The sequence below is a fragment of the Eschrichtius robustus genome, chromosome 16 (assembly GCF_028021215.1).
Source record: "Eschrichtius robustus isolate mEscRob2 chromosome 16, mEscRob2.pri, whole genome shotgun sequence".
In the NCBI taxonomy this organism is placed as follows: domain Eukaryota; kingdom Metazoa; phylum Chordata; class Mammalia; order Artiodactyla; family Eschrichtiidae; genus Eschrichtius; species Eschrichtius robustus.
The window spans coordinates 46,069,711-46,077,609 of NC_090839.1; positions in this window are offsets into that span (position 1 = coordinate 46,069,711).

Here is a 7,899-nt window from a genome sequence, read left to right on the forward strand (position 1 = left end):
GGCCTCCCTGTGGCTGGTCTGGTCACGGGTTTACACCACTGCCCTGAACTGGCCAGTATCAGGCTACCTGTCTGATCTCTGACATGACAGGGGCAGCAGACACACGCAGGCATCGCCCCACCTCTGGTATCTGATGCTCCCGCTTCACTGCTGCTAGGGGTCACCTTTGGACTTGAACCACTGTGCGTGGATGCTGGACAGGTAGATCCAAGTCTAATTCTTTAGCCTGCGTTCACGTGGGTGGTGGGAGGCTTAAGAAAGAGGTTCCCTTAGTTGAGAACAGCTGACGGGCCTGAAAAAGTAAAGAAGGTGGAAAATGGATGGAATCAGTTTTTTGTTCCCCCAAAGGGAATGTTATCTCCGCACTGACTTTCCTGTGTGATGTTTCCAAAGTAAGTGCCAGTGCTGGGCATCTGTGGTTGATCCCTGAACAACACGAATTAAAGAAGTGGAAATTTGGCCGAGTTGACGGAACTGCCGCAGGAGACCCAAAACCGAGTCTGAATGGACTCGTTTCAAGGAAAAGCAGCTGGCGTCTCCGCCAGGGTAGCCGTGAAGGCAAAAAAGACACACTTGTCAGATTGGCAGCGTCTAAAGAGACCGTTTTAAAAAGAGCAGAGGTAAACACTGCCCAGAGCTGTCAAAATGAAAAGTCTGCAGGTTTCCGTACAGCGTGAGAAAGTGGCCCGGGCGGGACAGCCCCAAAGGCCCAGGCAGAGGGGCTCCTGCCACGAGGGAGGAAGGGAGGCGCTTGGCTGGCGGACGATCGCGCGGATCCTCTGCCTGATTTCATCCCAGGGTAGAACAAGAGCCCAGGGCTGCTGACTTGGGCGTGGGGCGGGGACGGCGGGGTTCCGGGAGCCCCAGTTCAGCGGGGCTGAAAGGCCACACACCACAGCTGCCTACGCCCGTCATGGGAACCTGACCCCAAGCCATGTGCAGGAAGAGGGGAGGGGCTGGGAAAGCTGAGTGCCTGCTGTGGGGTCAGAACACAGGGACTGTACCCTGAGCTCCCCAACACGTGGAATTGGAAGCTGGGAGGGCGAGTTTGGCTGTCAGAGCCTTTCAAAGAGGCAACCATCCTACTCGATTCTCCAGGATGAGTTTTCTTGAGCTCTGATCCCAGCATGAATCAGACCAAGGCCAAGTAGCAACGCCCGCCCCCGTACCTGCGTCCACCCCATCCCAGGGACCTGACAGGCAGTGATGGAGCCTGCAAAGCCCTCCTCTGCTGACCCTGTAACTGAGCAGGACCCCATGGGGTCTTCCCGGGGTGGGGGGGGGACAGACCCCTCCCCCATATCCTCTGCTTTAGCTCCTCTCTGAAGTACCTAGATAATAGTATTTGATGCAAATTCCCTGAGTTGTTTTGCAGATGTAACCCCCCCACCCCCGCAACAAATGGAAGATGTTCACTGCTTGATGTCCAAGAGCACATAGCCCCAGGCCTCCTGGAGCCTAAGGACTGAGAATGTTAACCCCTGTGACACCGCCCTGCTACCTCACCATCAGCCAATCAGAGAACTGTGCACAGGCTGATCACAGACCTGCAAGCCCCCTCCCTCACCTGGCTTTTAAAAGTGCTTTGCTGAAACCCTTCCCGGGAGCTCGAGGCTTTTTAGGGCATGAGCCACCTGGTGTCCTTGCCTGGCCCTGCAGTAAACCTTTCTCAGCTCCAAATTCCGACATTTCGGTTTGTTTGGCCTCACTGTGCGTAGGGCACACGAACGTGCGTTAACAACCCTACACCCCGTCGCACAGCCCAGAACCCCAGTGCTCACCGCTGGTGACGAGGGTGGTCAGGACCATGCCTGGCTCCCGAGGGACGCTTGTCCCATGACCAGGGAGAAGCATGGGTGGCACAGAATTGCTTGTCAGCGCCTGGCTCTGCCAGGGTCTCTGCGGTGCCATCCACACATTACCTCGTTCATCTCATAACCACCCTCCAGGCAGATGCTGGGTGATTCGAAATCTGTGGTCGTGGAAACAGAAGCTGACTTGAATCAGAAATGTGTCCCCCCGGGGCGGCGAGTAGGAAGAAGTGTAAATGAGGCCCCAGCTCAGAGGTGTCAGCCCCGAGGGCCTCCGTGGCCCTGCTTTGCCTCCCCCTGGTCCTGTGCATGGCCCCCACCTCCCCCTGCCGGCTGGACCAGTGGAGGAGGCCTCACAACCTTTGTGGTAACATTTATATTTTTCTTTTTCTTTGTGTCATTTTCAGATGCTGTTGTAGCTCTTCTTTTTCAGTTTAAATTTGCTGGAAGTCTAAATGGCATTCCTTAAGTGAACAAAACTCAAAGTCACGTGATACCTGCGCTAAGCAGGGCGGGGTGGGGCTGGGCCCGCGCAGAGGGGCTGTCCTGGCCCTCCTCCAGCTGATCCTGATACCGTCCAGGGTTCTTGGCCTTCCCCAATGAATAGAAATTGATCAGAGGCCAGACAAGACATTCAGGCACGGCTTTGTTGGGGCCCCCGCTGCAGCAGGGGGGAGTGAAGACAAACAGGTTCCCTTGCTTGCTCGCTCCCTGAGGGGGGGGAGGAGCTTGTTCCTTATATGGGGTGAAGGTAGGGGTGTGTCCAAGGGGTCGGGCTGGAGGTGTGGCTCAGGTGGTCTGCCCACCCCTTAGGTGGTGGTGTGTGCAGGGGGCATGCGCAGTACCTTGCTTGTGCTCCAGGATCTTCAAAAGTGGCAGTTGGGTCTTTTGGTCTCTTTGTATCTTTTGTCCCGAATTTGCCCCAACTTTGCATGCATGCAGTTATTTTCAGTCCCATACAGTTTCTTTGTATTTTGTTGCTGGAGGAGAGGTGTGTCCAGGTGCAAGCACTGCAGCAAAAGGTCTCAGGTCCCAGCCTGTCTCATTCCCCGCTGAGAGACTCTACACCCTTATTCTTAAGGGGTAACGGGCTAACAGTTTCTTCTTCTGAAACTTCTTCCTGCTGGACAAGGGCCGTAGACCCTAGCCTACCTAGAGGTGTAGAAGTCCCTTGCTGACTCTTCCAAGGACCTGTAGGGACCTGAGCCACTTTCCACTGGAATGGGCTGAACTCCTTGAGCCATCATGAGCCTTACTTCAAACTGCTGCAGCCTAGAAGACACAACTCAAACGAAAGGTTAAATAAGGGCCATAAAGGAGAAGAACAATAGCCATTAAAGGGCCTAGAAAGGGAAGGAACCAGGTTAAATCCGGGAGAGCTTCCTTAATTGCTGACCAGACAGGGGAGATGTCACCCCTGCCAAGAAGCCATTCTGCTTGGGTGTATGTTTTTGTTAATCTCAGGGTTAATGTTTAACATGTTTCTCTATTTTTAGAATGGAAGGTCTGGACCTGTTGATCCCAGCTCTCCTGCTTGGACTGAAACGTCTGAGTCACAGGTTTACAACAGTAGGGAAGACAACTGAGCACTAGACGAAATACAGCATAAATCAGTATGACTGAAAAGAAAAGGGTTATAAGAAAATGAAAATCTCCTGCCAGAAGGTTTTTTAAACCTTGTGGGATCCAAGAGAACAAACTAGAGAACCAGTTTTTAACTTCCCCACCCATATCGAATAACGAGGATTGGTGGTTGTCTGCTGAAGCCAAGTGGCTTGTTGTCGAATTTTCTCAGTGTTCGTTGCTACATGGTATGGGTATCAGGGCTGCTTTCTTTGCCTCCCGATCTGCCCTGTGGTTCCCTTGGGTAATTTGAGAATTTTCCTTTTGATGCCCGTGGCAGTGAATGACTGCTACTAGTTTTGGTTTCTTTGAGCCGCTTCTGTGAGATGTAAAATCTCAGCCCCATATTTTACAGGGGATTTTTTTGCATTTAAAAGTCCTCTTTCTTTCCAGATAGCGGCGTGGGCATGTAAAACAAGGAAGGCATATTTTGAGTCTGTATATATATTTATGTTTTCCTTCCCCTGAGGTTAAGCCTCGAGTTAGGGCTATTAGCTCAGCCTTCTGGGCTGAAGGGTTAGGTGGCAAAGGCTTTGCTTCTGTAACACTATAAGCACTCACAATAGCACACCCTGCCCTCCTGACTCCATCTTTAATGAAACTATTGCCATCAGTAAACCATTCTTCCTCAAGGTTTTCTATGGACTGGTCTGTTAGGTCAGGCCTACAGGTCAAGGGTTTCAAGGCAAGAATGTGTTAGCTCTGGGCTTTCCACAGGCATTAGTATAGCTGGGTTGAGGGTGTCACAAGTTTTGAGGGTTACCTCTGGGAAGTCAAGGAGTAAAGCCTGGTACTTAGTTAGGTGGCCTCCAGTTACCCAGTGGTGGCCTTTAATCTCCAGAATCCCTTGTACTTGAAGCGGGGTCTGGACTTCCAGCGGCTGTCCAAAGGTAAGCTTGCTAGCTTCTTCCACGAATAAAGCAGTGGCAGCTACCGCCGAGAGGCAGCCAGGCCAACCTCAGTCACAGAATCTAGTTGTTTGGAAAAATAGCCTATAAGCCAAGGAACTTCTAGCTTTTGCACAAGGATCCCCCAGAGCTGTCCCCTGTTTTTCAGCTACGTACAAGATAAACGTTTTTTTTTTTTTAAATTAGGGGCACCCAGAACAGGAGCTCTGGTGAGGGCCTGTTTGATATTATTAAAAGCTTTTCCTCATTCCCCAGTCCAAAGTAATGGTTCTGTATCTGGGCCTTTAGTGGCTTCATATAGAGGCTTAGCCATCAGTCCGAATCCTGGAATCCAAATTCTGCAAAATCCTGCCATGCCTAAGTACAAAGATTCTTTTTGTCTTTGGGGCGCTTAGGCATAATATAGCTTCTTTTCTAAGCTTCTTTTCTGTCTGGAGATAACTGTCTACTTCCAGGGTTTATAATAGATCCCAGATATTTAACTTGTTGTTTTGAGATTTGTGCTTTTTTCTGGGAGATTCTGTAGCCCCGGGGCCACAAGGAAATTAAGAACTTCAATGGTATTCTGATCTGAGGTCTCCACGGTGGGACTTCATGTTCATATGTCATCTACATACTACAGAATGGCCCCTTCTTTTAGGTGTATTTCCCTTAGTTCTTTTCCTAGGGCCTGGGAGAACAAGTATGGGCTGTCCCGAAACCCCTGAGGCAATAGTGTCCAGGTATATTGTTGCATTTGGCCTGAGTGGAGGTTAGTCCACTCGAAGGCAAACAGATACTGTGGTGGGGGATGAACTGGGGTGCAAAAGAAGGCATCCTTGAAGTCAAACACTGTAAACCATTCAGCAACTCCAGGAATCTGGACTAATATATTAAAAGGATTGGCCACAAGGGAGTGTATGGGGACCACTGCCTCATTTACTGCTCTAAGGTCTTGCACCCTTCAATATTTGGCTTAGCAATTTGGCTTAACAATTGGCAGAATAGGGGTATTGCATGGAGACTGACAGGGCATTAAGAGGCCATGTTTTAAGAATTTATCTATGAGGGGTTGCAAACCTTTTTGCTTCCAACTTTATGGGATATTGTCTCTTGTTAGGATAAGTGTCTTCTGGCTTAAGTCTAAATTTTACAGGTTGGGCATTTATAGCCTTCCCAGGGATTCCTTTGTCCTAAACTACAGGGTTTACTGCATGTAGAATATGGCTGGGAATAGGCCCTTGTTCTTCCAGCTGATTTGTCTCAGTCAGAGTCAAGAAAAGGGGCTGCTCGGGGCCTCCCAACCAGAGTATGGCTCTGAGGGAGCCCAGAAGGTCTCTTCCAGTGGTGGGGTAGGACACTCAGGCACAACTAAAAAGCCAAGTGAGATCAAATGCTGTTCAAATTGGCAAGTGAGAGGCCCAGTGAAGTAACCGGTGCAAGGCTTTCCGTCGGCACCAGTCACAGTAGAGCTTTTGAAGAGGCCCAGAATGAGAGATCAGGACAGAGTAAGTGGAGCCTGTATCAATTAAAAAATTGATTTCCTTACCTGCCATGTCAAGGACCACCTGGGGCTCCTCGATGAAGATGGACATCTCACTGTGGGCGAGCCGCCAGAATCCCTGGGCCACCTCAGGCGTCTATCATGGCCATCTCGGGAGTGGGAGCCCCCCTTCCCCTTTGGGACTGGGGACAGTCCCACTTCCGATGACCTGTTCTTTTGCAGACTAGGGATGGACCAGGAGGTTCTTTTTGGCACTTTTGGGCCCAGTGGCTGGTTGACTTACATCTGAAGCATTCCCCCTTGCTGGTTTTACCCCCAGGCAGATGGTTAAACTTCCTTGGCCCCCTTGGGTTGTCCTGCGGTTGTAAGACATGGCTGAAAGCTATGGCCATCAGTTTAGCTTGAGCCCTGGCCTGTCTGTTTTTACATCAGGTTCTCTCTTCCTCCTCAGCTTGATCTCGTTTATTAAATACCTCAAAGGCCACCTCTAGGAGTTGGGGCATGGGGTTTGTGGGCCTAATTGTAACTTTTGGAGTTTCTGCCTAATATCAGGGGTAAACTGGCTGATAAAATGTTTTCCCAGCAGGGAATGACCCTTAGGAGTAGATGGATCAATGTCAGTAAATTTTCTAAAAGGCTTCACAAGCCGTCCCTGAAAGAGGGCTGAATTTTCTTTTTCACTCCTTTAAACTTTTCATAGTTAACTGACTTTTTGATACACTTTCTCATCCCTTCTAATACACATTGGATCATGTGGTTCCTGGCTTCTGTTTCCTCCTGGGAATTATAATTCCAGTGGGGCTCCTGATTTGGGACTGCGTCTCCACCCATAACAAAATGTTCCTGTTGGTCCCTGGCAAGGTGGTCACTGTGCCCTTGGGCTGCTGCCCAAATTCTCTGTTTTTCCTCAGGGGTACAGCAAGTAGATAGGACAATTTGGACACCCTTCCAAGTTAAATCAAAGGCCAGAGTTAGGGCTGAAACCCTTCAGCAAGCTTACTAGCATCTTCAGAAAACCGGCACAGTCTCTATTTGCATTGGGCTAAATCAGTTAAAGAGAAGGACACATGCACTCTGTCCCTTCGCCATTTGCCACTTCCCTAAGAGGGCACACTTTTCCTGATCCTGGGTGACAGGAAGTTCCACTACGAGTTACCCGGGAGGGACAAATCTCTCCCTCCTGGGGTAATGGAGGGTATAAAGGGACATAGGGAGGCGGAGCGTGGGATTGGTCAGAGGGATCTGAAGAAGTAGGTGGTTCTGGAGAAGCAGGGAAAACTTGGCTTCCCCCCTGAGAATTGGGAAAGGTTAGAAGGGGATCATCTAAAATGATAAGAGTGCTTTCTGATTCCCCAGGCTTTTGATTACACGAGCTGCTTAGAGCGGGATTTTGGTAAAGGACCATGAACATACCCTTGAACATAGGGAACCTCAGTTCATTTTCTCATCTTGTGACAGTAAAGATCCAATTGCAAGATGGTATTGTAACTTAGAGACCCATTTTCAGGCCATTTTTCTCCATCATCCCAACTTATGTAAAGGCCAGGCAGTGTTATGGTAGAATTTAAGTTTTTCCCTTTTCAGCCTATTTTTAATTTCCAATTTTTAAGGATACATTCCAGAGGTGTCTCTTCTGGCTTAGAATAGGATCCTCCCATGTTGAGTAAACTGCAACCGAGAGTGCTCCTGGAGATAAAGTCCAGTGTCCCAGAGACACTTTACTAGGAGGCTTTTGTCGGAAGGGGATCGGAGTGGCCTCTGAATTCCCTTCTTACCTAATAGGATGTTGAGCATCCTCTACTCTCCCATCAATTCCTAACCAGACGTCTCTCTGGTAGACCCAGTCCCTCGTGCGAGGGGTCCCCAATAGGGGACATTTGAACCAATGCCAGTGCGTTGCCAGGGCTCTCCTTGAGGGGGATCTGTTGTCTATAAAGCTAATGTCCTATAACAATTTTCCCTATGTTGGGGTGTATTCCTCGAGATTGAGCATCTATAAAGCCTAGGATGTGGGCTGCTTGGACCAGCCCAGTAGGGAGTCTGTAACAGTGTATGGGCTGCCAAGGCCTGGAGT